The sequence below is a fragment of the Gadus macrocephalus genome, chromosome 19 (genome assembly GCF_031168955.1).
Source record: "Gadus macrocephalus chromosome 19, ASM3116895v1".
NCBI lineage: Eukaryota > Metazoa > Chordata > Actinopteri > Gadiformes > Gadidae > Gadus > Gadus macrocephalus.
The window spans coordinates 4,302,994-4,325,100 of NC_082400.1; the positions used below are offsets into that span (position 1 = coordinate 4,302,994).

Sequence of the window (22,107 nt, forward strand, 5' to 3'; positions counted from 1 at the left end):
GGTTCATTTGCAGTTGCAGTGTTAATTATGTTGTTGTCAGCTTACTGTTTCATTAAACCGTAATCAGAAAATGCGGTTATATGCTATAGACCAGGGGTCTCCAACGCGTCGCTCGCGAGCTACCAGTAGCTCGCCGCCCCTTTCCAAGTAGCTCGCCAATCAAAAGTCAGTGGTCCCGCCCCCTCCAACACAAAATGATTATTTGCCAACTACCGTATTGGTCCGAATATAAGATTGCCTTTTATCCCCTCGAAATAGGTCCTAAAAAGTCGGGTCGTCTTATATTCAGGGTCTAGTATTCAGAGCGCAGCTTCTCTTCTTCGCCTCTCCCTTTAAATGTCAATACACATTTGCGGCCCCAGATGGCGCCAAAAATTGGTTCCGGGAAAAAGTAGTCCAGCGTCCTTGACAACCAGCCCATTACCGGTGTTTATTATTATTGTCATTAATATAAATAATTTAATTCACTGTTTTAATATTGTTATTTTAAAATAAAATGAAGTTCTTTGTTCTGCAAATCTGGTCTGCAAATCTTTTTTTCTAAATGTTTGTTTTGAAAAACGGGGGGTCGTCTTATATTCGGACCAATACGGTAGCTGTCCATCAAAAAGTTGCGCCGCTGTCAATCTTGATGAGTCAGTGGTGATGTGAGATGAGCAGGAGTTTACGATGGCGACAGGTGTCCAAACCAACAAGCGGATTAAAACGTACCATTTTCATCGAGAGTGGGAGACGGAATTTTGTTTTACAAATGTAAACGATAAGTGTGTGTGTATGATCTGCGGTGCCAGCGTGTCGGTCGGTTAAAGGTGTAATGTGGAGCGCCATTTCACCAAAGTCCACGACAACTTGGCGCGGGACTTTCCTGCGGGTAGCAGTCTACGGAAAGACAAGATAACGGAGCTGAAGACAACGCTTCAACGGCAACTGTGTCTGTTCACCAAACCGGCGAAGAAGGCAAATTCAGCAACAGAGGCTTCGTTTAAAGTGGCGCACATTTTAGCGAAGTGCAAAAAGCCGTTCACCGATGGCGGGATCGTGAAGGAAGCCATGACCGCGGTGGCTGAAACGTTATTTCGCGACCATAAAAGTAAGACGGAAATTTTGTCTGCTATTGCCGATGTACAGCTTGGTGCCAATACCATGGCAAGGATCTGCGCTGTCTGCGGACGCGGTAAAACAGCTGGAATCGGACATGAACAGGTGTAAATGGTTCTCTATTCAGTGCGATGAGTCTGTGGACCGCAGTGATACAGCCCAGATGGCTGTTTTCATTCGGTGGACTTTTCCACCAAAGAGGAGTTTTTGACCTTACTCCCATTGAAAACTACAACCAGGGGAGTTGACATTTATAATGCAGTAAATGATTACTTTGTGGAAAAAAAGATCCCTATTGAAAAGCTGGTGTCTGTAACAACTGACGGAGCACCTGCAATGACCGGTCGTCACTCCAGATTTATTGCGCACTGCAAAGCGGACCAGGATTTTCCAAAGTTTTTGAACTATCATTGCATTATTCATCAACAGGCTATATGCTCAAAAGTTATAGGATTTGACCATGTCCTGACGCCTGTTATCAGGATCATCAATTCCATTCGAGCAAAGGCAAAGCAACACCGGAGCTTCAAGCTGTTCCTGGAGGAATGCTCTGCGGAGTATGGGGATCTCCTCCTCCACACGAGGTCAGATGGCTAAGTCGGGGGAAGATACTACAGCGCTTTCTTTCCTTGCTGGGTGAAATCAAGGCATTCATGGAAACGAGGGAGGACACCACCCTATTGTCTGATGCAGAGTGGCTCCTTGATCTTGCTTTCCTGACCGATGTAACTGAGAAAATTAACCACCTGAACCTACAGTTACAAGGCAAAGGTCAAATGTATGTGACATGATCAGTGCTGTCAAGGCGTTCAGTGCAAAACTGTCATTGTACATTCACCAAGTGAAAAACAAAAGGTTTCAGCACTTCCCCTCCGTCTCAAAGATGCTGGACAGTCACACAGATGCAGCCAGTGTTTTAAATGTGTCCAAGTATTGTGACCTCTTATCAAGGCTTGGACAGGAGTTTGCTGACAGATTCAGTGACTTTAAGAAACTTGAGCCCTGTGTGACATTTATGGCCAACCCTTTCATGGATGTGGACATAAGTGAGATTTCAGGACAGATGGCTGAACTTTTCTGTGTTGATCCTGTGGAAATAGAGGTTATAAACCTTCAAAATAATGTGCAGTTGAAGTCTCAGCAGCATTCACAGCATTTCTGGAGCTTGGTAGAGCCAGATAACTTTGAAAATCTTCACCAAGCAGCTCTGAAAATGTCTGCTTTGTTTGGGTCTACATACAGTGGCATCCCGCCCCGTAAGCCTCGGCCCGGACCAGCCCGAGGGTTGGTCCTGGACGGCGTGTACCGCCGTCACCCACCAGACGGCGACCGAGAGCAGCCCTTTCGTCTCCCCAATCAGTGTGATTGGGGGACACCTGGCCGGTGGCAGAGGAGCCATGATAAAAGGAGGTCGAAGACAGACAGGAGGACAGCACGGCACGGGAGCAAGGAAGGAGGAAGTGCTCGTGTCCGCGAGAGGCTAGAGGCCCACGGAGGCCCTCGAGACAGCGAGTACTTACTTTGATTTAAGTTGATTGTTAAATAAATGCCTTGGATGGCTTTAACCCTCGCTAAACGTGTCATTTATCCGTGGAACCCGGCCCAATCGAGTACCGGGTTGCCACATATGGTGGAGAATGCCGGCATGAAGATCCCACTACGACCCCCCGGTAAAGTACCCCACCCATTCGGTATGCAGAACCCGGACAGGACTGACACCGCCGCAAGAGACGCTGCCGCCGCCGTAAGGGACGCCGCCGCAGCCGCAAGGTACGCCGCCGCCGCCGCAAGGGACGTCGCCGCCGCCGCAAGAGACGGAAGTGCTCGTGTCCGCGAGAGGCTAGAGGCCCACGGAGGCCCTAGAGACCGCGAGTACTTACTTTGATTTAAGTTGATTGTTAAATAAATGCCTTGGATGGCTTCAACCCTCGCTAAACGTGTCATTTATCCGTGGAACCCGGCCCAATCGAGTACCGGGTTGCCACAATACCTCTGAGTCAGCTTTTTCTGACATGAATGTCCTGAAATCAAAGCTCAGAACGAGACTAACAGATGAACATTTAAATGACTCCATAAGAGTGAACTTAAGTGGATACACTCCAGCATACACTCCTCTCTTGTTGACTCCTTGCAGTGGCAGTCATCTCACTAGCTAAGAGTTCTTAATTTGTTCTTTATGTGGATTTCGCCATTTCACTGATATATTGATGATTAAAATTTTAAAAAGGTTGTGTTTGAAGTTTTTGATTCTTGGTTTGTAGAAATAGTAAGTGATCCATAATAACCAGTGTTTCCCATACATAGACCATTGTGTGGCGCGGCGCCACAGAATCAACATCGAGCGCCACGAATTTATTGTCTTATTTTTCTAATCTAAAAAAATATATATATATCTAAGAATCGGTCCGTTCATTCATCTCCGCATAGCACTCGTTCTCCCTGTCATTCTCGTTCACACACACACACACACACACCACTGCAAAAAATGAAAATCTATACAAGTGTAATAAACTTGAATTTAGCATTTTGGTCTTATTACACTTGTTTTTCAATGTATTTTCTTAGTAAGACTGAATATTGTTAAGATTATTTGACTTGTTTCAAGAAAATTCATCTTTTTCATCCTACCTAGATAATAAAACTAATTCTGAGCAGCTTTTTTCTTAAAATAGCACACATTACGGACTGAGTCGCGTTAACATTTAGACTGAGTACATTTTTACTTGTTTCAAGACAATCCATATTAACCTATTTTAAGAACTGACCCCATCTCATTAAGATATTCCAGCTAATCAACTGATTGCATTCAAATTGATAGGGTCATTAAGATTGTCATTCATGATTTAGCTTTGAGATTCTGAACCTCACCGGTGGCCCGTTCACGTTGCAGAACAAAGTAAACTACAATACATCATAACTACAGTACATCATACATATAAGCTTATTATAATAGAAGCTCTGCCTTAAGGATTAACATACAGTAAATAAAGCAAACTATTTCTTCTGTGCTGATTCACTCATTTATTTTAATACATCATACCTTCTCATACAACAAAACGTCAGTTAGGTCATATTTTCTCAAAACATATGTTTTACTATTGAATGGTACAGGGTGGTATGCAGTGTAATCAGGTAGTTTTTCTAAATCTATAAACTCTGTTGCCTGTGCAGCATTTGGCACAGCAATTTCATATGATTGTAAATCTGTATCCCATTTCAATGTGTCAAACACTTGATATTCACAGCAAAATAAAGATGAATCAATAACATAAATATTACTTATTAGTCCAAAAATAGGGAGCCCATCATTTGAGTCTGTGATTATTAAAGTCTTTCCACTAATGTACTTGTTGCCATTAAGATACATCCATTTCACAGAGATTACATGATGGAAATCTCTAATCTTTGAACCGACATATGCCTCTGAGGCCTCTGATACGGCTGATGTGGGGCCTAATTCTTTTTCATGAGCAAATATATTGTTTGTTTGATAGGTACTTTCGACAATTTTGCTATGATTTACAAGAGATTTGCAGACATTTTTATAATTTAATTTAGAGGACCACTGTTTAAAAAAACAATGCTTAGACTCAAACCTCATGCACATGTGTCTCGTCAAAGGACCCAGTGCTTCAATTTGTGAGGGTAAATGTAGCATATAATGTTGCTTAGGGGTTATGTTGTTGTCTGGGAAAAGTTGCCTAAATTGTTTCAGATGCTGCTCTATCAATACTCTCAGTTTTTGTAAGGTTTCCATCATCACAATAGGAGCAAAAAGAATGTGAGTTATTTGAATTAATTCGATGATAAACTGTACATAGACATTGTCCTTGATGCTATTCATAATAAAAGGGAATATCTTCAGAAATATCAGCATCTGTCCAGAAGACTGTTTTAGTTTGTTATCATCAGAAGCCATTGTACTCACACTGATTGAACATTGCTTGTCTTTTATATCCCTGTTTGAATATGGAAAACCTTGTATAACTGAATTTATAGAGTCTAGATCAATATGCCCTGACAAAATAATGTGTTTTAATGCACATTTTATTTCCTGTTGCACAACACCCTCAAGCATGATGTGCATTAGATCTTGAGGGGTTTGTTGAATGAGATCATAGCCTGGAAAATCTAAAAGTTTACTCCTTCTTTTTATACCATAGGTAGTCATGAGGGCATTTTTAACCCATTTAAGCCGGGAAAGCATTGCCGCTGTTCTACCTTTAAAGCCGGGGGCGCTGTTGCGTCATTCTACCTTTAAGGACGGGAAAGCGTTTGCGTCGTTTTTCTGTATAAGGGGGGTTTTTGCCCAAAGTGTCGGCCTCTGGGCCACTGAAATGCATCATAATAGACACATATAGGTGTCAACTTGTTCCTCGTGAGTTTAGTTCAGAAATTTCTTCAAGCAAGTATGGCGGAATTTGAGACTGAAGACTTTTCTGACGGTAGCGATTTCGAGGAGTTTCTCGGCTTCGAAGATGTTGATGAGGCCGAGTACTTTGATGACGAATACGAACCGATTGACCGGGAATTATGGTTAAGGCACATGTTCGTGAATGACGACGAGGAAGAAGAAGTATGGAATGGGGCTATGGGAATGGGGCTGCTTGTGTTGCCGGTGCGAAGAGATTACTGGCGACAGAGTAAGAATCTCTTTCGGACGCAATTCGCCAGAAATATGTCCCGGGACAGATTTGCGGCCATCTGGAGGCAAGGACAATAGTAATACTTATTGATTGTGATGATGCTGTAATAAGAAATTACGACAGTTTATATGTAAGAGATGTATTACTGTCCCGGAGATGCGCAAAGCACCCGGGTGCGTAAGACCAGATAAGCTTCTCTGGAATGTCACTTATACTTATCAATAGTAATACTTATTGATTGTGATGATGCTGTAATAAGAAATTACGACAGTTTATATGTAAGAGATGTATTACTGTCCCGGAGATGCGTAAAGCACCCGTAAAACCAGATAAGCTTCTCTGGAATGTCACTTATACTTATCAATAGTAATACTTATTGATTGTGATGATGCTGTAATAAGAAATTACGACAGTTTATATGTAAGAGATGTATTACTGTCCCGGAGATGCGTAAAGCACCCGTAAAACCAGATAAGCTTCTCTGGAATGTCACACCTAAGTGCGATCTCCAGACTAGCAATACATCTCTTCCAAAGAATAGAGCTTCTTTGGAATTTCACACCTAACTGCGATCTCCAGAACAATAATGCCTAGGCTACTATACATTCCCAAATTATAGCCTGTATCTTTTAATTACGCTACTTCTTAGGATGGAATGCAATTGTATTTGTATTATGCATAATACTTTTATTCAGTAGTCATCACATACAAGTGCATGTAATTTAAAACGCAGACTGTTTACAGTTTTAGTCCCAGTCTGTTCCCCTTCCCATGTTTGTTATTATATACTTTATTACTTTCTTATATACTTATTTCACTTTATTATACTTTATTTTTTTTACTGTTTTGTGCTGTTCCTGCACTTTTACATATTTTTTTACTTTTTTATTTACTTTTCTACCTGTATGTAAATATTGTAAATATTTGTAAATAAAAACTCAAATTTCCCATGTAAGCCACAGGTGTCAGCTCTCAAATACTTTTTGAATTGTGTTCCTATCTGTTACAGGGGCTGAGAAATCAGTAATTTAGTAGGCGTTGACACAATTGCTGAATTTCTAGAAAAACTTCAGGTTTTGGGGGCTTTTCTGAAATCGCCTATAGGTTTTACAGGCATTTTTTCCAGGCGCTTTAGGCCTAAATGGGTTAAGAGAGTCTGTACTGGCCCTCTCTATTTCTCTGCACTGCCTGATGTGACTTTGTAATGTTCTTGGGGTAAAACTATTTGCATCAAATTGGTTTTGCATTGTCTCAAAGTCACACTCACAATGCCTACACTTACTGAAAGCAAACCCAACTCCAGATTTAAACCCGGCCAGGTCATGCTGAGCAGGGGTATCACCACATATTGATATTACTGCACCATATAATATAGTCTCACTATTTCCAACTTGAATGTTGACACCATTGTACAGTTCCTTCAAATCCTGTTCAATTCTTGTTAATATAACATCAGCACCAGCCTCTGAGATATCCTTAGCTTTTGCAATGGCAAGAAGTCTTATGGCAGCAAGCTTAGACCTAAACTTGGGGTTTATGTTTCCTACAGTATAATAAAACATGAGTAACTTGTTCTTTGAAGCATGGGGTCCAAGAGGGTTGCAAATCTCTATTTCATCGGAATACAAAATTAACTGTAAAGCAGTTGGCTTAACAGAAAACAATGGATGAGTTCTGAAAAGGCTGCCATTCACAATGTCACGGAGATATCCATTTTTGTTACAATTTTCTGGTGGATTACTGACCATGCTAAAAATTCTAGGGTTGGATAGCAGTTGCTGTAGACTCTTGATGAGAGGAACATAGAAAAAAACTTTGTTTCTAATGGTAAGAACCCTTGAAGAGCCTCGCTTAACTCTACACAGTGTTTGTGAAATTATAACCTCCTCTGGTTCCACTGGTTTAAATAGTTCCTCAATGGTTTGGTCCTGCATGTAAGTTGTAGTCAAGTTGGAAAATGGATCTGGAAAACCCTCAAACGTTGCCAAAATCTCATTTCGGAGCTGGTCAATGCTGACTGAAGGGTCATGTCTATCAAAGACATCCATCACTCTGTCCTGCAAGGTTCCTACAACAGCCATTTGTAACTGCTGGGTTTTCCCTATAATCCTGTTGGTATTACCCTGTAGTGAGAAGAGGCAGAAAAGCACACTATTATGGCATTACAAAGACTATGAATGACAGGATATGGGTGAAAACATAAAATGTGTCACTCAGAAGAATTTTAAGTAGTATTCACATCTTTTATTGCAAATACAATTTAAGTAAAAATGTGATCTGTCCTCAGTGAAACCCATAAAATCACAAAAAAGCATATCCTACCCGAGAAAGACAGCAAGTTTCACGAACATCCACGGTAAAGGCGGCTGCATGTCTGGACAATTCCTGTTAAAGTAGCAGATTCAGCTTGTTAAATGACTATGTAAGAAGAACCTACATCGTATTAGTTTGCAAGACTGCTGCGAGGCAAGTTGGTTTAAAAAGAAAGAGCTACAACGCTAACTTGCATGTTGTAGCATAATAACGTGAGAGAATAGGTGCATCTACAGAATAGGTGCGTAACTCTGCAGTGACATAGTTGGGCTTTCCTAATATTCTACGCGGAGATGGAGACACTGGCGTGTGTGTGTATTGCCCGATGCGATAGTCTACGATGCAAACTCAACCGGAACCAAAACATTTTTTTCTAGGCCTTAGCTATCAACACCAATTGATTTGCATTCATTCATTACAAATGGTTGAAGAAATTCGATCAATGTTTGTATGCCTACCTTTTCCTTGTTAGATTGCAGTTGTTCAATCCCCCCGCTCTCCTGGCAAGCGTCATCTTCTCTAAAGTCAACCTGCGTTGTGTTCTGCCTCATATTGGTAGTTGGAGTAGAATCTTGAACTTGGTGGGTAGCTGGAGTGATACAGTTGGAAAAAATAAGTAGGCCCATGTCGAATCGTTCACCCCCATGGCACCTTGAGCTAACTGGAATCAAATCCCTGGGCGGACGACCATTGGCGAGGTACGCTGCATGCCTACGCTTGATGTGATAATAGAATGAATTGAATACCCGGTATTCTTCTTTGCACCCATCGATTCCACAAATCACACGGAAGTTTCGACTACGTCCATGCGCCGTGTTAATGTGGCTTAAAAACACTTTTAAAGTCAGTGCAATAAATGCAAAGCAAATCACACATCGCCAACCCGCCATCTTCACAAAGTGTTCCTAACTATGCATTGATTGATTGAGATCCCGCGTTTTCGCTTTCCCGCTTTCTCGCGATGGACAATTCCATACAAAACCGGGGGGTTGGGGTGACTGACCTAATGTGAATTGTGTGATTGCACCCAGCCTCTTTTACCCAAATAGTCAATTTCTTTTTCAAAACTGGAGACGAAACTTTTATTGACTGCTATAGTTGACTACTTCATAACTCGATTTTATTTCACAATTCCATGCACTCCCAATTCGGGCTGACTTGGATTCGCCTAACGACTTTTCAGTTTAAAAATATATGCGCGTTCTTTTTACCCTGGCTGCTGCTGCTGCAAGGACGTGAGAAGAGGAGATATCAGAAGATACAGATACGCTATCAGGTGTGTATGAAACTTTCAGACCATAGAGGGTTGGAGATTATTTCAGTCAAAGATCATTTGAGTACATTTTTAACGGAGTCGAGGTTCCGGTAAATTAAAAAAATAAACCTATTGGAAAAGGGGGCTAAAGCTTCGTGCACCTTGCACAATCTCCAGATGGCTAATGCTAACTATGATACCTTTGGTGCAGTTTGCCTTATGTAGTAACCTCGCATGATATGTAGTAACCTCGCATGATATATTTTACTCGGCTAATTATATGTTATACATTCACACGCTGTCTTTTGTTGGCAATGGTTGGCATGAATGACATCGTGAATCCCCAAGTATAAGGTTTCCCTTTAGTCTGCATGTTAACACGTGGGGGACGCATGAGCATAGCGACATCGTCCTCGCATTGGCCATTTTTGGTCTCAAACATGCTGTTGATTACTTTGACTAATGCGGCTATACTCCGCCGTAAATAATGTGAAGTGTTAATGATTATACTTTACCTAAACAATTCTGCCTGGTTTTAAAGGCTGGCTCTGCACGATTTTCTGTCTAATGTATAGCTTGTTTTGACAGTATTTTGTTTTTATTCACAGTTAACGAGTTTTGTTGTTTCCAGCTGCTTTGCTCACAACGGGCATATGGACGGCAATATGGATAAGTTAGACCGTGTGGCCAAAGACATCTTAATAGGTAATCATGATAACGTGATACAGTGCTCATGTGTGAATGTAAATTAAGTGAATGTGTCGATTTTTTCTCATGTGTGTATCTGCTAATATCATTAGTTCATTACAATAGGCTTGTATGAGCTTGCTGAGTGGGATTTTTAGACAAATGGGACCAAAAATATTTGGATCAACAAATACTGGATCAGATCAGAAGATAATGTTAATGTTGCTGTGAGTAACAAAAGTGAAAGTGACCTTATGGGTCAATCTTGGTGTCAGCTGTGCATTCACTATACAGTTTTGTTCACCCTCCTGTCTAAGGCATTCAGCAAGCTCATACAGCAGACTTGAGCCACAATAAATTCCTGCTAATACTTCCTGAGATACTTTTCACTTACTCTTTAATAGAATCTCCCACACACTAAAATAATGTTAAATGACAGTCACTGGGGCATCAGTGAACCTCATCTGTTGATTAATCTGATTCAGCTGATGTTCTGTACCTTTTGTCTCTCGTTTGTGACACAGCTGCCAATGTCGATATGGAGGCACTGAAGATGCTTTCGAGAGAAGAGCTTCGCGACCTCTTCCCAGGGCCTGACCATTTTTTGCGAAGAAAATCTATATGGGATCTGTGTCACCCTGTGGTAAGCAAAGTTTTTTAAACCTCATTTACAATCAGTGGTTAACTCATTCATGCCAGAATGCTGTGTAGCACAATGCAACACGCTTTTGTGTCATATCCATTGATGGCAGTGGATAGAGGAACACAGTTTGCATACACATAGTAGCCTACATGCACAGAGACTACGGTGGAAAAGTACTTGACTGGACTGGGGTTTTGTTAAATGTCTGTTGGGGTAAATGTCTGTTGGGGAGTTTGAGGCAAAGTTTTGTATTTAGGCGATTGGATTCAGTTTTGTTCATGCTCATATCTAGTGTGCCACCCACTAACCATGTCCCATTATACAAACACACTATAATCCATCTACAATCCTTCGCTTTTGGCCAAAACACTCACCACTTCAGTCTGTCATCAAAACTCTAGTGCATCCTGTCACTCACCTGTCACTAAAATAGTCTGCTATTATTTAGTATCTAGTCCCATGTTTATTTTGTATTTAGTGGTGTTACTGTGATGTCATGTTGGTGGTTTATTGTCTTCGTTTTTGCTAAGAGTTATACTAGGTTTATTATAAGCCTATAAATAGGCTATTCAATATCATGGGGTATGGTATTGTCACTCTTGTCCCATCTCTCTCTCTCTCCTACCAAGTTGCCTTGTCTTATGTGTTCAACCAATTGTCCTCTGTGTTGGTATGTTATGAACTTTTATTTGTTAAATTAATTAATTAAGCATGGGTTTTCTGACTAGTTTTTGCTGATTCCTTTACAGGAGAAGGCCTCATGCAGCTCTTCTGCCGCCTCCAGCAGCAACGGAACAGAGTGTGCGGCCACTGGAACCAATAGTGGGGGAAGTGACAGCAAAGAGGAGGAGAAGAGTTGGGGGACTACATACAGAATACTTACACTGCCAAGCCCCCAATACGTGATATACACTGATAGTGAATTGGAGAATGTGAAATCTTACTTTTTTCAATTGAAAAGACTTGGTAGAGCAGGAGAGTGTGAGCTGTCCAAAGAGCTAACATGTAGACTGATCCGGAATACAATTACCAACATGGTGTCAGCGGTGAGGGCATTGCACTGTGAAGAGAAGCAGTATCCATCGAAGGAGGACCTCGTAGCCATGGCCAAACGCCTGGTGATCTACTATCCCATGCTCTCTGATAAGCTCGACATACAGCGTCCATTGCTTTCAATGTAATTTTTTTTCCTTAGCAAATGTGGATATTTGACAATGTCTTGCTCTTGGTCTTTGTATTTTCTGCCTAGATTGAAGTCTACAAACGACTGCAAAAGAGAATCCACAATGTTCGATCACCGAAGAAAAGCCAGGGTGGCACTCCTGCAAGGGGGGAGAGAAAACGAAAACTGAAATATACGGATGCCGATGACACTGATGATTCCACCACATCTACCATTCTCTATACGGCAAGCCCCAGCAGCACCCCTAGCACCCCTGAGGTCCACACTCCGCCCTCCACTCTCCCTGAGGTCCACACTCTGCCCTCCACTCTCCCTGAGGTCCACACCCCATCAACAAGCACTCCAGTGAAATATGCAGCTGTTGGTAAGTGTATTGGATTTCACATTTTCATTTAGCCTTACACGCAAAATTATATTTACTCTATTTCAGATTAGTAAAACCAGACCCTCTCGAAAAGAATGGGGAAACGTGACTAATAGACTTATAGATAATTATCAGTTGCGAGAAGTTGATCATACTAATGTGTTTATTGTGAGTCAAAATAAAGCTTTTAGAGCCACTTTTCTCATGGCTTATTTTGACACTGCACAGATACAGTACTTCCGTAACGGCACAAGAAGAACAGTGCAGCATGCAATATGTTTGGAATGCATAATGATTCGTCTGTTGTCAGCAGAACAGTCGGGATAACGGCCATACTGCTGTTACGAACTGTCCTCAATTATTTATGTCTTCAGCGCTCTGTCTCCTCCTATACAAATTGTCTCATGATGGCTATGGTTTATAAAAGGGGGACTCTGTTGGTAGGTTGCCCCAATGGGTTATCTTTCTAGCCTACCGTGCAAGAAACACCGAACAAAAACCGATACGTTTCAGTTCTGACAAGTCATTGATTGAGATTGAGATTAAAAATGTAATGATGTGATGTTTTTATCCCTATTTAAACTTAGGACACGACAGTAGGATGTCTCAGGCTAGGCATTACAGACATCTCCAAGAGATGTGCCGGAAGAATAAGCAAAACCAAGACGATGTCTCACAGCTCCTTGAACTTGAATTTGAGGGAAGAAGGCAGTTCATCGATTCGGAGACCCTCAAGGAAGCCGACAGACCTGGCAAAATCCTTGAGGCCTACTCGTGCTTCAAGAACATAGACCATGTAAGTACACTCACTACTCAGAATTAAAGGAAGAATGTACCGGTCAGCCTGTATCCTTGTATTTTAAGAAAAACATGTTGTATTAATCCCCTTTTTTGCAATATAATGCCAAGGTTCTTGAGGAGCTGAGACGAATAGTGGCGAAGGACAACGTGCATTATGTGAAAGAGCTGAAGGAGCGCTGGGCAGACTACAGAACCATACTCTCCTTTTATGGTGTCTATAAGAAGGTCCTGAAGCCACCGATGGGACTACCTGCTGGTAAGGTTTTGCAATCCTTCTGAAATTACAATTGCACTATTTGTTGTTTCACTGAGTAGCTCCAATTACTCTGTCTCTAAGTAACTCAGCTCTCTCTCTCTCTCTCTCTCTCTCTCTCTCTCTCTCTCTCTCTCTCTCTCTCTCTCTCTCTCTCTCTCTCTCTCTCTCTCTCTCTCTCTCTCTCTCTCTCTCTCTCTCTCTCTCTCTCTCTCTCTCTCTCTCTCTCTCTCTCTCTCTCTCTTTCTCTCTCTCTCTCTCTCTCTCTCGATGAGCAAGCCATTGACCTGATCATCTCCCTGCCAGATATGTTCCCTTCTGGTTACCCCGCACCAAAGAAGTTGAAATCTCCATCAGAGGCACTCATTCATGTTCTGCGGGTGAACCAACTTAATTACATAACCTTATGCAAGATAAAATATTTATGTAGCCTATGTATCCATCCTTATTATCATTTAACATTTGACAGGTTTGAGCCTCACTCTGACTTCACCATTAAAGTGTCCTTGAGCATTTGAGCATAAAGTCTTGCTTTATCTTTAGCTTTATCTTTGGGCAGCCATGGTGTAATGGTTAGGGCGTTGGACGGTAGATCACAGAGTTGCCGGTTCAATCCCCATCCTTACTAGTCTCTTCCTCCCTCCATGGCTGAGGTGCCCTTGAGCAAGGCACCAATCCCCACATTGCTCCAGGGACTGTAACCAATACCCTGTAAATAGGCCTAACTGTAAGTCGTACTGTAACTGTACTGTAACTGCAAGTTGGATAGAAAAGCGTCAGCTAAGTGTAATGTAATCTTGTGTTGATGTTCAGCACACAGAGGCCCCAGAAATGTATCTGAGAAGACGGCCACTAGCCACACCGTTCATCCTGGTAGGAGAGGAGGACTGCTTCCTCTGCGCCGGAAATGCCCCTGTTGTGTCCTTTGGTAGGAGCAGTCTTGCTGAGTCGGTCCTGTACGTCATGGCGTACTACTACGCATTTCGCATGACGTATCCAAAATGTGTGTCATCGGTTCTGTTATTCCTTCAGACCGAGGTCTTGGGTGCAGCTTTTAAACGTGCCAAAGCTGACTGGCAGGCCTTTCTTAGGTAGGGTGTATGAGAGATGCACGCTCAGGTTCATGGTTTGAATAGTTCAGGTTGCTCAGGTTCATTGTTTGAATAGGCCCTGTCTCGATCATATCTTCATTGTTAGGCCTGCCAGTCAGCTTTGGCACGTGGTTGTTGTTGTTTTTTTGTTGTTGGCAGCTAAAATCGTAATAAAAAACTTTTTTTTGAAGTTCTTGTCAAGTGTATTTTTCCCATACATTCACTACACCTAAACAAGAAATTAATTCTAGATAAGAAAATAAGTATTCTAGATAAGAAAATCAGACTAGTTTTAAGCCTTTAAATTAGCTAGTATCAAGTACATTTGCCTTGTTTTTAAGCCTGTTGTATGCTTGTTTTGAGCAATAATTGCTTAGAGGACATTTAATTCTAAGCAATAATGGCTAATAATTGAGAATACATTGCTTAAAATAAGAGAAAAAATCTTAACAAGTAAAAGAAAAAATAGATTTTTCTACTTGTTTTAAGTTTTTTTGCATGCTTACTACTTGGATATTATTGTCTTGTTTTAAGAAATCTGACCAAGTCCCATTTGCTTGCTGCACTGGCAGATTATTTTGCTCAAAATAAGCAATTTTTCACCTAAAACGCTGTATTTTTTTCTTATTTTTTAGGGGCATTTTTTGCAGTGCACACACACACAGAGAAGGAGCGAGAGCGACGATACGCGAACACATGAACCCACCGATGTCAACCGTCGCTTAGCAACCGGACACGCTGGGGTTGATAAGTTAACGGACTACTGTAACTACTACGGAGGGATAATAACAAAGACGTGAATCAGGCAATAAATCCACTTTCCTTGACAGCGGTAAAGTTCGGTGTGCATTAAAGTACAGACGGAGTGGACCAATTGCGAACTACTGCAGCTGCTCTAAGTTAAACCCCAAACTAATCGGAATAAGTTTATAGCGGACTACACCACCTCTTCTATTCCGCATAGAATTCTATTCCGAACGGATAATTGTATTCCGATTGAGGCGTATATATATGATACTTTTCTATTCCGATTGAGCTGTTCTTCCACATCTATGCGGATCAGACGTGTCCGCATGTAAACGCGGAGTTACATGCACACTCACTGACGGCTGATTCGCCCGCTCCTCCTGTCCACGCGTAATGCTTGAGGTCAATGGAAAAATATATTTGGCACAGAGAAGACGGTCTGCGACATTTGAAGTTTACCAAAGGTTAGTATGATATACTGTGGTCTAACACACTTGCCCACAATTTTTGTTAACTCAGAAAAGGTAATATTAACTTTATGAACTCAACGTTATTGATATTGAACATCCCGCACCCGTCATCATAGACAACGTCGTTGGTAACGCAGCGAACACTGCGATTAAGATGAAATGCGGTTATAGTTTAGATAGGCCTATACGGTGCCCATATCAAAAATAATATAAACATTCATTACATTCCATTATTATCAGCGAGAGGAGTGCCATAGGGTAGTCACCAAGTTCATTGTTAAAGGTTTGCTGCCCTTTTCAACAGTGGATACCCCATGGTGGAGGTGAGCAAGCTGTAGTTGGCCTGAAAGATACGCTTTAGGCTGGATAATGTTGTTGTCACCGTTATTGTCAGTATAAATAAGAAAGTATGTCACTGGTAATGCTTTATGTTCTAATGTCATCAATTGTAGGGAGATGATAGCAGCCCTGAACCCTAAATATCAGTCCCCCACCAGAGACATGGTATCGAATACTTTCGTGCCTGCATGGTATGCTGTGGAGAAGGAGTTGGAGGCTGTCAAGGATGTGGCTGTGACTGCTGATGGATGGACCAGTGTTGCGCAAGATCACTACCTCACTGTTTGTCCACTATATAATAGAGGGGGCCATGAAGGAGAAAATACTGCACACGCAGGCAGTGTATGTATCAAAGACAGGGGTAGCAAAAGCAGAAGAGATAGGGGACATTTTGGAAGAATTTGGGGTAAAGGAGAAAGTTGTGGCCATCACTGTGGATAATGCTGCAAACATGGATGTGGCAGTGAGAAGGATGAGTGTGAGAAAAATTGGCTGCTTTGCCCACACACTTAACATTGCTGCCCAAAAGATATACACCATACCCTCAGTTGCAAGGTGGGCAGGAAGAGTCAGAGCATTGTTGGTGTGGTTGAAAAGGTGTACCCTGTCAAAACCTGTTATGAAGGAGAAGCAGAAAATACTCTAATACACACTAAACTTGGTTCAAATAGTCATGGTTAAAATATTTTATCATTAAATCATTATTCATAATGGACCATTGGTTTCACACTTTGTGTCCTCTCTGTATCTTTAGGCCTGCCAGAGCACTCAGTCATTCTGGACGTTAAGACCAGATGGAACAGTCAATATTTAATGATGGAGCGTTTTCTGGAAATGTTCCCTGCCATCCAGGCAGCCTGCATGGACCCTCGCCTGAAGAAGTCCATGGAGAAGGAGAGGTTTGGAATTGTCTTATTTTCACCATGAGTGCTGCAGCTTAACATTTTTTTCCCTAAAATGTAATCCTACCAGTAAAACCTATGTGCATATTTTTCAGACTTGAAAGAATTTCAGGTGACGACTTCAGGAAAGCAGAGGAGTTCGTAAAATAGATGAAAATCATGTACCAGTCAACTGTTTGCATCTCTTCCGGAAACAACGCCACACTAGGTCAAATTATTCCAATCATAAAAAAACTTCAAGATCACTTCATGGTCACAGCAGACGACTCTTTCTTCTCTAATGCCAAAAAGGAAAAAGTCTGGGGTGACCTTTCCAAAAGATACCAAGTGAGCATCACTATTTTATTTATTTGTTGATTATTTTCATTTGGTATACAGAAACCTCAACGTATACTATAGTGCGCCGCAGCAGTGGCAGACTTTTCAGTAGCTCATCTGTTACATGTCCCTTGAAGTTCCCTCAGGATTAATGAAGTATCTACCTATATTAATCTATCTATCTATGTTCTTCTCTCACAGGGTGAGGGCATTCAGGAGTTTTTGGAGGAGGGCACGGCTCTGGACCCTAGGTTCAAGGGAAAGGATGCTGTGTGGTACAGACTGGAGGAGGAGGTTAATCGATTGAGCCTCACACCAGGTGTTTAAAACTATCAGTATCATTAAATCTCATTATATTTAGGCTTTCTCGCTGTAAATTAAATCGGTGTACATGACACCTGATTTTCCAATATCAACAGAACAGAGGTGAAACTGCCAAGGCCCAGCAGTAGGTGGACGATGGGGACAGCTCCTGCGATGAAGCCAGTTCAGCTGCAACAGAGGTAAATGTAGTGTCGCTCATTTAATATTTTCCGGTTTACATATGCATCTAAATGTTATGTGGATATTCAAAGTAATGGGAACGAACATCAAAATGTGACTTCTTTAAAATAAATTGATTTGAAAAAAGAAATATCTCACAAGTGCAAAAGTGAATCTATTCTTGCAAAACCCCATAGCAGAAGCCAGAGATTCCATAGGTTTACTTTTACACTTTTCTCAAATCAATGAATTTGATCTATACACAACCTTACTCCTTTTTATTATCTGCTTATAGAAACGGACAAAGCTGTCTGCGCTGGAGGAGTTGTTCATGGATGAGGACATAGAGGTGGGAGAGCGGAATTACCCAATTGCGAGCCAAAGGGATAAGGTGGAAGAAGAAATCCGCCACTACAGAGGTTTGCCATCAACTTTGTCAACTGTTGATCCAGTGACCTGGTGGTGGGACATGCGGGGCACCCTACCAGCACTATCAAGCTTGGCTGCAAGGTGTTCAGGCGTCAGCGACACCATCAGAGCGCACCTTTTCAACGGCTGGCGACACAATCAGCCAGGAGCAGGCCTGTCTGTTGCCAGACAAGGCAGACATGCTGATCTTTCTCAAAAAAAAACTGTTGAGTGACTGTTGTCATGCAGTTTGGACTCTTTGGACATTTGTTTGCATCAGTTTCTCTTTGTTATTATTATTGTTCCATTGTTATTTATTCATCCATTATTAGAACTGAGTGCCCTCGACTAGGCCCCAATGCCTAGGTCTCTGTGTATTTATTTAAATTCTCTCTCTCTCTCTCAAATAAATTCTATCTCTCTCTCTCTCTCTCAAATAAATTCTATAATTCCTAATTTGTTTTTGTTGTGGAAATTGAAAAAACTATTGTATCGAACCGGTATCGAAATTAGCACCGTATCAAAATATTTTGAACGATACCCAGCACTAGATAAGAGCAGTGATGGGCAGTAACGCGTTAGAAGTAAGGCGTTACTGTAATCCAATTACTTTTTTCAAATAACGAGTAAAGAAAGCGATTACAATTGCAAAAATAGTAATTCGATTACTTTTACTTTCCTGCAAGCAGCCTGCATTACTAAACCGTGATTTATTTTTGCCATAGACAATAGAGCTGTAGCGAAAAATGGCATTCGTAATACTCAGGTAATACTGTTTACAACATTAGTCGTGCCAATAAAGTTTTTTGAGTGTAATTGAGACGGGGACATCTGGTGGTTGAATATATTGTTGCATAGTCTATCATAGTCACCTGTCAATCTACCGCCAGTGACGTGCGGTGAGGTCAGTGAGTGGGTAGGCACTGAGTTCTGAAAGCCAGATTTCTCTAAACCTATATATTGTTAAATCAAAAACAATAAACAACAAACAGGCACGCACGGCCGATTTCAAATAAGTTCCTCCCTTTCACACACACACACACACACACACACACACACACACACACACACACACACACACACACACACACACACACACACACACACACACACACAGACACACACACAGACGGGACGTATATGAAATGTCACGACGGTGACTTCAGGTTTGCCCGTAGCCTACTGTAGTTTGGACTAAATTATTAAACATCGCATCCATCGACTTAACGGACCCCTCTCTCACACCGAGGGCCGAAAAAACGTAAGGCAACAAGTCAAACCTTCGCCGATTCAAACTACCGGTACTACTTCTATTCAACTAAAAAATAAAAGACAGCATTCATCATTATGTAGGACTACAGCATAACTGATGGCAACTCCACTCCATAAACTTTATCTTAATAGATAAAGTACCAGTAGCATATGCCCCATGGACCTGTCCAGCATCAGAATGTAACCATTTATCCACATTGCAGAGCTTAGGTTTGTCCGTCAGTAACAATGAAAACACAACTGCTCAATTGAATATAAAATGCAGAATGGAATTGATGCACTCGGTATCAATTCATCCAACTTTATTATTAAATAAACCCCAAAAAAGTTTCTGACTCACCAATCGGACTCCCTGGCTGTAGAAATAAGCAATACGATAGTAATCCAGTGACCTCCAGTCTGAAATATCTGCGGGCACGGACACGGCAGCTGCAATGTTGACTTAAAAATCCGCGGCGGTAACGCAACGTGAATGAGCATAGCCAACGTAATGACGTTGGCCTAAGCTGCGTAAATGTCTAGTAATATCTCGATTTTAATTGGTCCATGAATGATATGTAACGTAAAGGCTTATGTGGCATACCATTTACGTAAAAAAGGCACAAAGAATTATGCTTATTTGCGTACATTTTAAATCATACAGAATCAGGTGCGCATGCGCACCTGATTGCCGTCCACAATGAATAGGTGGTTAATTTGAACGGAATCCGACATCACAAACTGTCATCTTCCACAAACTGTCAATCAACCATCAGCTTGATTTTTCTTAAAAACCGGCTTAAAGCAACAAGGTAAGATCATTATTAACCTTAACTCTCATAAATTCAAGAATACTCTTAAATTCAAGAATAAACTTATCTTTACGTTCGAATTTAAAAAAAAGTTGAAAACATAGGCTACAGTTATTGAAACCGTACCTGTGCACATGGTTTTATCTTGCAATAGGCCAATATAGCCTAGCTCAATGGATGGCAAAAGACAGCCCAAAATTTTGGGCTTCTTTATGCAAAGAAGCAGGCCAACTTCGCCGTCGTCGGCACCACCTCCTCCGCCTCCCCCCCACCCCCGGATCCACAGCAATCCTCTAAAAACAGAGTTAGTGGATGGAACACGGAGTGGGCTATGGACCAAAAATACGTCAGTTGGCTGTATCATACCGAACACGGTGAGTTTTATTTATTTATTATTAATTAATTAATTAATATTTTGATTATAACATTGTAGGGCTTATTAAATCACGAGTCAATGCGTCATTCCTAGGGATGTTCTGCAGAATATGTAGATCTAACCGTCAATCAGCAACACGCGGCCCTACTCAAAGGCCATTCATAGAAATCCCATGCACGAACTATAGACGTGATGCCTTGGATCAGCACATGACGTCCAAGAACCACTCTGCATGTGTGGCTATCACAGCCAAAACAAGCAAAAGTAAGTGTTTCTAAATGATAAATGAATTAACAAACTAAGAATATTTTATTTATTTTATAATAATAATTATTATTATTATTAATAATTTATTATACAACTTATTGAATATTTCTTAATTAGGTCTGTCAATCAGTGAGGCATTTCAACCGATTGTCAACATGGAGCATGAGGCCATAATTGGTGGTTTTAAATGCCTTTACTGGCTTGTCAAGCACGAGATTGCACACCACACCAACTACCCTGCATTGCTTGATCTGGCAGACCTAGGTTGCGAATATTTTTCCAAATTGAGGGTAAGATTTTTCATTATGAATGTATTATGACTGATGACTGAGTATGAATGTAGTTATGACATACTTTTGGTAAAATTAACTGTTAAGGCACAATTTTTTTTCTTCTAGATTGATCAAAGAACAAACTACAGGTCCCACAAAATTGTGGACGACATGCTGCAGATTTTGGCCGAAGTGGTGGACGAGCCCATTTCAGCAGCAATCAAAACCTCAAAGGCTGTAGGCCTGGAAATAGATGAGTCCACAGACATTTCAGTCTTAAAACAACTGGACATTCATGTCAGGTAGAGTAGTTGTCACCTCTTAAGCGCCTTGTGATGTCCTCTCTGTGTAATAAAAACAGGATCAAATTTAATGATGTTATACACATTTCAGGTATACTGACAAAGAAGGGCAGCTCTTCTGCCAGTTCCTGGATCTGGTATCCATACCAGATGGCATGGCAAGAACCATTGCCGAGGCAGTGAAGGAGGTCATTATAGAAAAGGGAATTCCTCAGGATCGGATTTATGGCCTTGGCACGGACGGAGCAGCAGTCATGACCGGTAGAGTGAATGAATGAAGAAAATTTACTTTGAATTTAATGTTGACTGTAATGAACAAGTTTGCCTTAATCTATAACTTTTAATGTTTTTAATTTAGGAAAACATAATGGCACAGCCAAATTACTGGCCGACACCTGGCCAGGATTAGTGACAGTGCATTGTGCTGCTCATCGCCTCGCCCTCGCTTGCAAGGATGCTGCAGATGGAGTACCCTACATGAAGACCTTCAGAAAGCACCTGCAAGATCTTCATCTTTATTTTAGGAATAGTGCAAACCGCACTAGTGCCCTCAAAGCAGCTGCCAGTGTTCTCCAAGTAGCCACCCTCAAAGTGACAGTAAGAGAAACAACTTAACATCGAGTTCCTTATAGCAATATGCATTTAAATGATTCTCCCATTAATCACCTCACATTGCCATCCCCAGGAGGTTAAGGACACTAGGTGGCTGTCTCAAGAAAAGGCCATTTCCAATCTGCAACGGAATCTGCCTGCAGTGCTTGCAACACTTGCGGAGGAGGCAGATCTAAAGAAGGACCCGGTGGCAAGAGGGTTATACACATACTGT

The 22,107-nt window shown here is 41.4% G+C and overlaps 1 long non-coding RNA gene across 1 annotated transcript; it reads left to right on the plus strand.

Moving 5' to 3' along the window:
- Positions 1-11,842: 11,842 nt before the first annotated feature.
- Positions 11,843-14,283, plus strand: LOC132447945 (uncharacterized). The gene is made up of 4 exons (XR_009523271.1): positions 11,843-12,113; positions 12,144-12,985; positions 13,099-13,251; positions 13,519-14,283. It is a non-coding gene; the product is annotated as an uncharacterized LOC132447945 (long non-coding RNA).
- The last annotated feature ends 7,824 nt before the right edge of the window (positions 14,284-22,107 follow it).